The sequence below is a fragment of the Bactrocera latifrons genome, unplaced genomic scaffold (assembly GCF_001853355.1).
Source record: "Bactrocera latifrons isolate USDA-ARS-PBARC rearing strain unplaced genomic scaffold, ASM185335v1 scaffold_134, whole genome shotgun sequence".
In the NCBI taxonomy this organism is placed as follows: Eukaryota; Metazoa; Arthropoda; class Insecta; order Diptera; family Tephritidae; genus Bactrocera; species Bactrocera latifrons.
Window position 1 is genome coordinate 599099 of NW_017534786.1, and position 6554 is coordinate 605652.

At 33.1% G+C, this 6554-nt stretch overlaps 1 protein-coding gene across 1 annotated transcript in view; it reads right to left on the reverse strand.

Annotated features, from left to right (window-relative positions):
- LOC108965131 overlaps nt 1–6319 on the reverse strand; it is a 269251-nt gene extending 262932 nt beyond the window's left edge. The window contains exon 1 of the mRNA XM_018927350.1: nt 5348–6319. The gene's annotated coding sequence lies outside the window, so the exon portion shown is untranslated. The remainder of the gene's footprint in view (nt 1–5347) is intronic.
- Between the last annotated feature and the right edge of the window lie 235 nt (nt 6320–6554).

Genomic DNA, 6554 nt, shown 5'->3' on the forward strand with positions numbered 1-6554 from the left:
TTATTTAAAAAATATAAATTTATTTATCAATGTTTAAAAACAAAATATATATATTTTTTTCTCATTTTTTATTTACATTTTCTATTTACACATACTTGTATTTTTTGTTTGAATATTTTTATACTCTCTCAACACGGTCCTAAAGAGCTTTTCCTTCTAACTGTGGTTTTTAACATCTTAAACTAATCGAGATAGATATGGAATCATGTAAAGTACATGTACATAGGTAAATAAATCAATGATCAGGATAACGAAACGTGTTGAAATCCAGGTGACTGTCTGACCGTGTATATCTTAATGAAACTTGGTACTCTTGTTACTTGGCACACAAAGAGGATTGGCATTGCAAGGCGTGCTGCCGATCTCGAACAGGTTCAAGGAGCATATCTCAAAAGCTACTGTAGCTATTTCAGCTAAACTTCCTGAAAGTAATCATCCTACACCACCCACTTTTAGGTGTTATTTTATATATTAGAAACAACTTGACCGATTTTATAAACAAAAAATGGTGAGAGAAATTGTTTTTCCGGATAATAGTGTGTTCTTGAGACAAAAACGCGTAAAATCGAGTCAACACCTTATTTAGCTCTCTTATAATCAATATAAAGATTTTCGAACTCTGGTTGACTATACACCGTTTTCAGTTCGCTTAGAATACTAATCTGCTAATTTCAACATCTTTTTATTGTCTTATTAAATTCTACAACACCTCTTGAATATTGTTTTCAAGTTGATCCGAGTAACAGTTTCGGAGATACAGCCTTGAGAACTTGTGCGCTCGAGGTTAGCTAAGCTAAGTGCCGTATTTAAACGCGTTTTCCTCGAAAATGTGTTTTTAAAGTCGCTCGGCAATATTTCTAGAGAACTACTCAACCGATATTTATGAAATTTAAATTGGTCTTTGAGATATAATACTTATAGACTTGGACGGAGGATTTTTTTCGATTACAACTATTTGAAAAAAGAAAAATCCCGTAAAATTTCAATTTTTTTGTAAAAATGTCTGCCAAAAATACAATTTTCAGTTTTTTTCCTTCGTCCAAGTTCTAAGTTAAGGTTTTAACTAAAACACGAAGTCACCGGAAATGCCGCAATGGCCGAGTTTAAAATATCTTTTTCCAAAAATTTCAGAATTTCTTTTTTAATAGTGTATGTTTGTAACAATACAAAGTTTTAAAACCATTACACCCTTAAAAAAGATTTAAAACTATTTCTGTCGATTCTAGCGCCCGTGGACCCATTCTTAATTTTTTTTTTTTTTTGTGGGTTTTGATGCGCGATCAAGAAAATTATAAATAGCAGAAAGGAACCCGGCTGAGACAGCAGCACATCTATTGACAAAATACGACAAAGATCTAAAATAACTGCGTGCGCTGTGAACCTCTGTATATATTATATTTATATTAATATTTTATATTTTTTTTTTAGTATTTATTTAGTTATGTCTATCTTTTTTATAACCATTCATTACATTTTCTATTAWATTTATGTACATAATTAGCGTAAAATTTCTTAATTCGATTATTATTTAATTTTTATCATTTAACTCATTAATGTTTTGGTTGCAATATTTTTCATACGCTTTGGTGACTAATTTTTATGAATAGCAGCACTACGTAAACAAAAAAAAAAATTACGCAAAAATAACAGTAAACATATACAGCATGTGATATTTAGTAAACTTTTTATTCCATATACTTTTTGCAACTATTTCGCGGTATTTGAATATTTTCTTTGCTTCGCCTTAATCAAGCGAATAGTTCCGCCAGTCACAAGTATAGTATATTAATAGTAGCAACAAAAACATCTGGTATAAATAGAAATAAAAGTAATTGTATTTCTTAGCAAGCAAAGCATAACGGAGTGGGCAAACAAAAACTGGAATAATGCAATAATAAATTAAAATAAATAAATACCCGAAGCAGTGCATTCGACTAAAGCAGTTGGGAAAACAAAAACAAAGCGCGTGCTTGCGAAGTCGAGTGGCGACGAGCACCGGGAGGGGCCATGCAAATATTTTAGATTGAGTGAACGTTGGAAATTATTATTTCGACGATGGACTGGCACTGCTGGACACAGCAACCCAACAAGTACATTAGAAAAACAAAACATGTTATACGTAATGGGGAAAAAATAGAAAAATATAATTGGCATTTTGCAATGACGTAAAGCTACGAGTACACACATTCTCTAGACACGCGATAGATATATACATTTTTTTATAATATTATTTTTTTAATAAATTTTTTCCATATAAATACATATCTAAATGCAATTTTGCATGAAAATCCACGCTTGCTTGCGCTTCAGTATTTGCCTCGCTACAAAGCTGGAACAAAGTGCTTGCAACTGCCACAAATGAAGCTGCACGAAGTTGCACGCTCTGTTGTCTGTGTCTTTTGTTGGTTATTACTTAGGTTTTCTGGCTGACTAGCTGACATTTGACTGGTTGACTGCATGTGCCTCCGACTGGTTGTGGTCGCAGACAATTCAATATTTGCTCAGACACACGCAAACACATACCCACAAACAGGGTTGTACAAAGATTTATGTGTGTGTATTTGTAAACCGGTTGATCCAGTCGGTTCAACGGTGGTCACGACGCGAATGCGGTGGCATATGGCATGAGAGGTGCTGGGGATAACCGCAACGTACGGGTTTGCTGTGTTGCTTTAGTCACTGCATCCATATGCACTTAAAAGGCAATCGTTTCGAATGGTTCAGACAATTCTATTTTAATTATTATTTAAATTGTGTACAATAAACGTTTACCTCAACCATTAAAATATTCATTTATTTTAATAGATGCAGGTGAGAATTTAGTTTTGCTGTGGAGCGCTGAGATGAGCTGATGTGTACATATAAGTTAATGTTGTACGGCATACATATGTATATTTTTATAATATGTATGTGTGTATATAGCTTGGTGTATTTCTACAAAAACTGAATTTTGTTGATTTTTTTGCTTTTGACCTCTTGCTTGTTATTACTTTTAGTAGCTGTAAAAACTATGTTAATGTACATATACCGTCGTCTGAACTTGAGGATGTACTTTTGTTGTTATGTTCTGTTGGAAAATTTATTCTAAGGATGATAATAAGAGATTGAAAATTGTGTATAATATATTTTTGAAGTTTTTCTCATAGACCAAGAAGCCGTTTTACGGACTGTGACCAGCTTAAGAATATGCAAATTAAGAATTATATTCAATTTATGGTTATTATTGAGCAGTTAAATGTTTTAATAACCTCAATCTTAACTTGTTTTATACTAAAGTACCAACCACCAGTAAAGTTCATCTTCGAACCAATGTTTAGAGACCGATGTTATACTAAAATATTCTATCCAATCGAAGTATATACCAAAGTAAAGTTTTGTAGGATTTGTTTCTTTCAAAGATTTCTCTAAAACTCTAACTATAAATCAACAGTTTGCCAACCAAATTACTGAAGTATCACTTAGTCATACGAAGCCATGTCTGACAGATATGGAGGCTGGGACATGGTTATAGTATTGGTTTTGCCCAAGAATTCAGGAACCAGCAACGAAAAGTGAATTTTTAACAAACGAAAATAGATAACCTTATAAAAATACGTATAAGTTGAGAAGCTACTACAGTCAAAGTAAGCTATGACTAAACTTGAAATTTTGACAATTGGAGTCCCGAAGCAGCAAAAGTTTATATATTTAATTTTACTGAACACACCTCGTACATTATTGTGAACTCGTCCTTCCGTTTTTAATATGCGGATCTGAAATTTTGTATACATTCGTTACTCTCTAAGAAGAGCTCTCATTTGTTGGAAATGTTCACATCAGATAGTCTGCAGCTATCATACAAACTGAACGATCAAAATAAAGTTCTTGTTTGGAAAACTTTTTTATATGACAAGATCTTTTGTTTTTTTTGAGGTATTGTTAAAGATGATGCTACAAATCTCCGATGATCGGACAACTATAGTTTATAGCTATCATACAAAGTTTCTTAACAAATTGACGCTCTTGTTTGGAAAACTTTCTTATTTTTATTTTCACAAGATTAGACAGAATATTCAATGTCGAATACACTCCTACAATCTCCGAACAAATTTCGACAAACATAGCTTATTGCTGTCACAATAATATACCGATCAAATTGAAGTTTTTATATAGAAAACTATTTTATTTGACAAGGTATCTTCATATAATTTGGCACAGAATAAATTTGGCACAGAAACAAATTGGACTGCTATAGCATATTACTCAAAATCAAATTTTTGTAAGTAAAAATTTTTCGTTTGACAAAATAAATTGTTCATAAATTATTTTCCAAAGCAGTGCTACAATCTCCGAACAAATTGCTTGGATCAAAACAGATCTACACATAACATTTAGATACCACAGGAGTTGACCGATAAAAAACCGTTCCCACGGCAGTCGTGAAAACGTGACGTAATCAGAACGTACCAGTACCATTTATCCGGTCAAGAATTGTCAACTTGGCATAATTCTCCCGCTACAGCAACAACAATATATCGGGTAAAAGACTAAAAATCTAAAATGTATCGATCCAAACGGGGTTAGATCTCCGAAAAAACACAACACACCAAAAATATGTACATATGTATGTATGTACCCGCATGATTCCAACCACGCCTTAGCATACCCAGCTAACCTACACATGTGACAACGTTCTCCTATGGTCCGTCCCTAATGGGGAGTAGATAAACGTTACAACAACAACAACAACAACCTTAGCATACCCAGCTAACCTACACATGTGACAACGTTCTCCTATGGTCCGTCCCTAATGGGGAGTAGATAAACGTTACAACAACAACAACAACAACAACTGTAAGAAATGCATTTGTGAAGGCTTTGTCTTAATAGTTTTTTATATTGTATTTTTAATGTTAATTTAATTTTGATTAATTTTAATTTTTAGGTTAGGCTGTTTATTATATTTATTTGTCAATTTTTATTTATTTTTTATCACATTGTTAAAAAAATTTCTAAAAACATTAGGATATTCGTGCCTTTCACTACAGATGTGTTTGATACTTAACAAGTATTATATGTGCATAGGTATGTATGTTTGATACATAACAAAATCCTGACTCTGGTGGCAGTTCGAAACCGGCTATAAATGCTAAAGCTGACTTATTGCAATATGCTGTCAGAAGGAAAATTAATTATCATAAAAAACTAAATTATAACTTCATTTCAGACGTTATTTGTATTAACTTAATTTATTTTTTATTTTAATTTGTTGTGAAATAATTAACCCTTCAATGTCAAATATGTACGCTACTTCACTATATTTTTAATTAAATGCATACCGCTACATACTTATAGTATATTTATTTACCTTTTATGTTTGAATATTAATTTGCATGTTTTCATTAGCACTAACACAAGCTAGCTGCCAATTTGCAATTATTCCACTTATTTATTCAGACAATTATTATAGCATTTGCAATTTTTTTTTTCTTTGCACTTTGTTTAATTTTTTTTCAACTTTGTTTAAAAATTTTTCACTTTATTAATTTTTTTTTTTTACTTTGTTTCAATTATACTTTCCGCTCCTCACATTAATACCACTTGATTTACAGCATTTTTTTTTTTTTGTATTCTTTGTTATTATACTTTTTTGTTGATGTTTTGTTATTGTTTTTCACCTCATTTGTTGAGCACTCCAATTAAATTGTAACAATTGCAAAGCGCATCACTGTACTCATTCGCTTGAATAACACTCATGCATATACATATGTACATATGTTTGTATGTATGTATTTACTCCAATTGCATTTGCACTGCGCCTCCACACTTCTACATTTTCGATATCTGCTTTGCTTGTCTTCTGCTTCTTCCTCGTTTTTGCTACCCAAACACACTAGTTTCGTGTTACTTTCTTTCACTTCTCTTCACTTACTGCCTTTGCTTATTCTTTGGCCTCGGCATCGTCACTTTTGGTGTCGTTAAATATGTAGGTACTTCACTTTAATTTCGTTTGTTGCTTTACATCACTTCGTATGCGCTTTGTATTATTCACCTTTCACAGCGGAAAATTATTATTTTTTTCCTGGCTCCACATGCAAATGTAAACATAAATGGGAGCAATTGTAATTTTTTTGCGCCAATTCTTTTATTTTTGTGACACTTTCCCGCATAAGAAAGCCAAATTCACTGCGCTGCACTTCTTTAAAACTTCGTAAGTCGAAAAAATTCGTATGCACTTCACTTCGACAACGTGTTGTTGTTGTTATTGTTTGTAGCGAGCACCAATAAATAAAAATTCCCACAACGATCGCGCACTAACCGACTTCATACAACAGCTTCGACCGGCTTTTAAGAAACAACTGAAGTGTCGGGCAGCTGGCACGGCCGCAGCAGCGGCAGCAGAAACAACAGCGCTAGAGCCGAGCCAGAGGCGTACGAATGACGAAGGTAGCAGCAGTGTGTACTACGCGGTCGCCGTCGCAGTAGCAGCGTCAGGTCGAGTTTTCAGCCAGCTGTTATGGCACATGAAGCGTTGTAGTTGTTTTAATATAGTAGCGCGCTGGTAAGTGTAGACG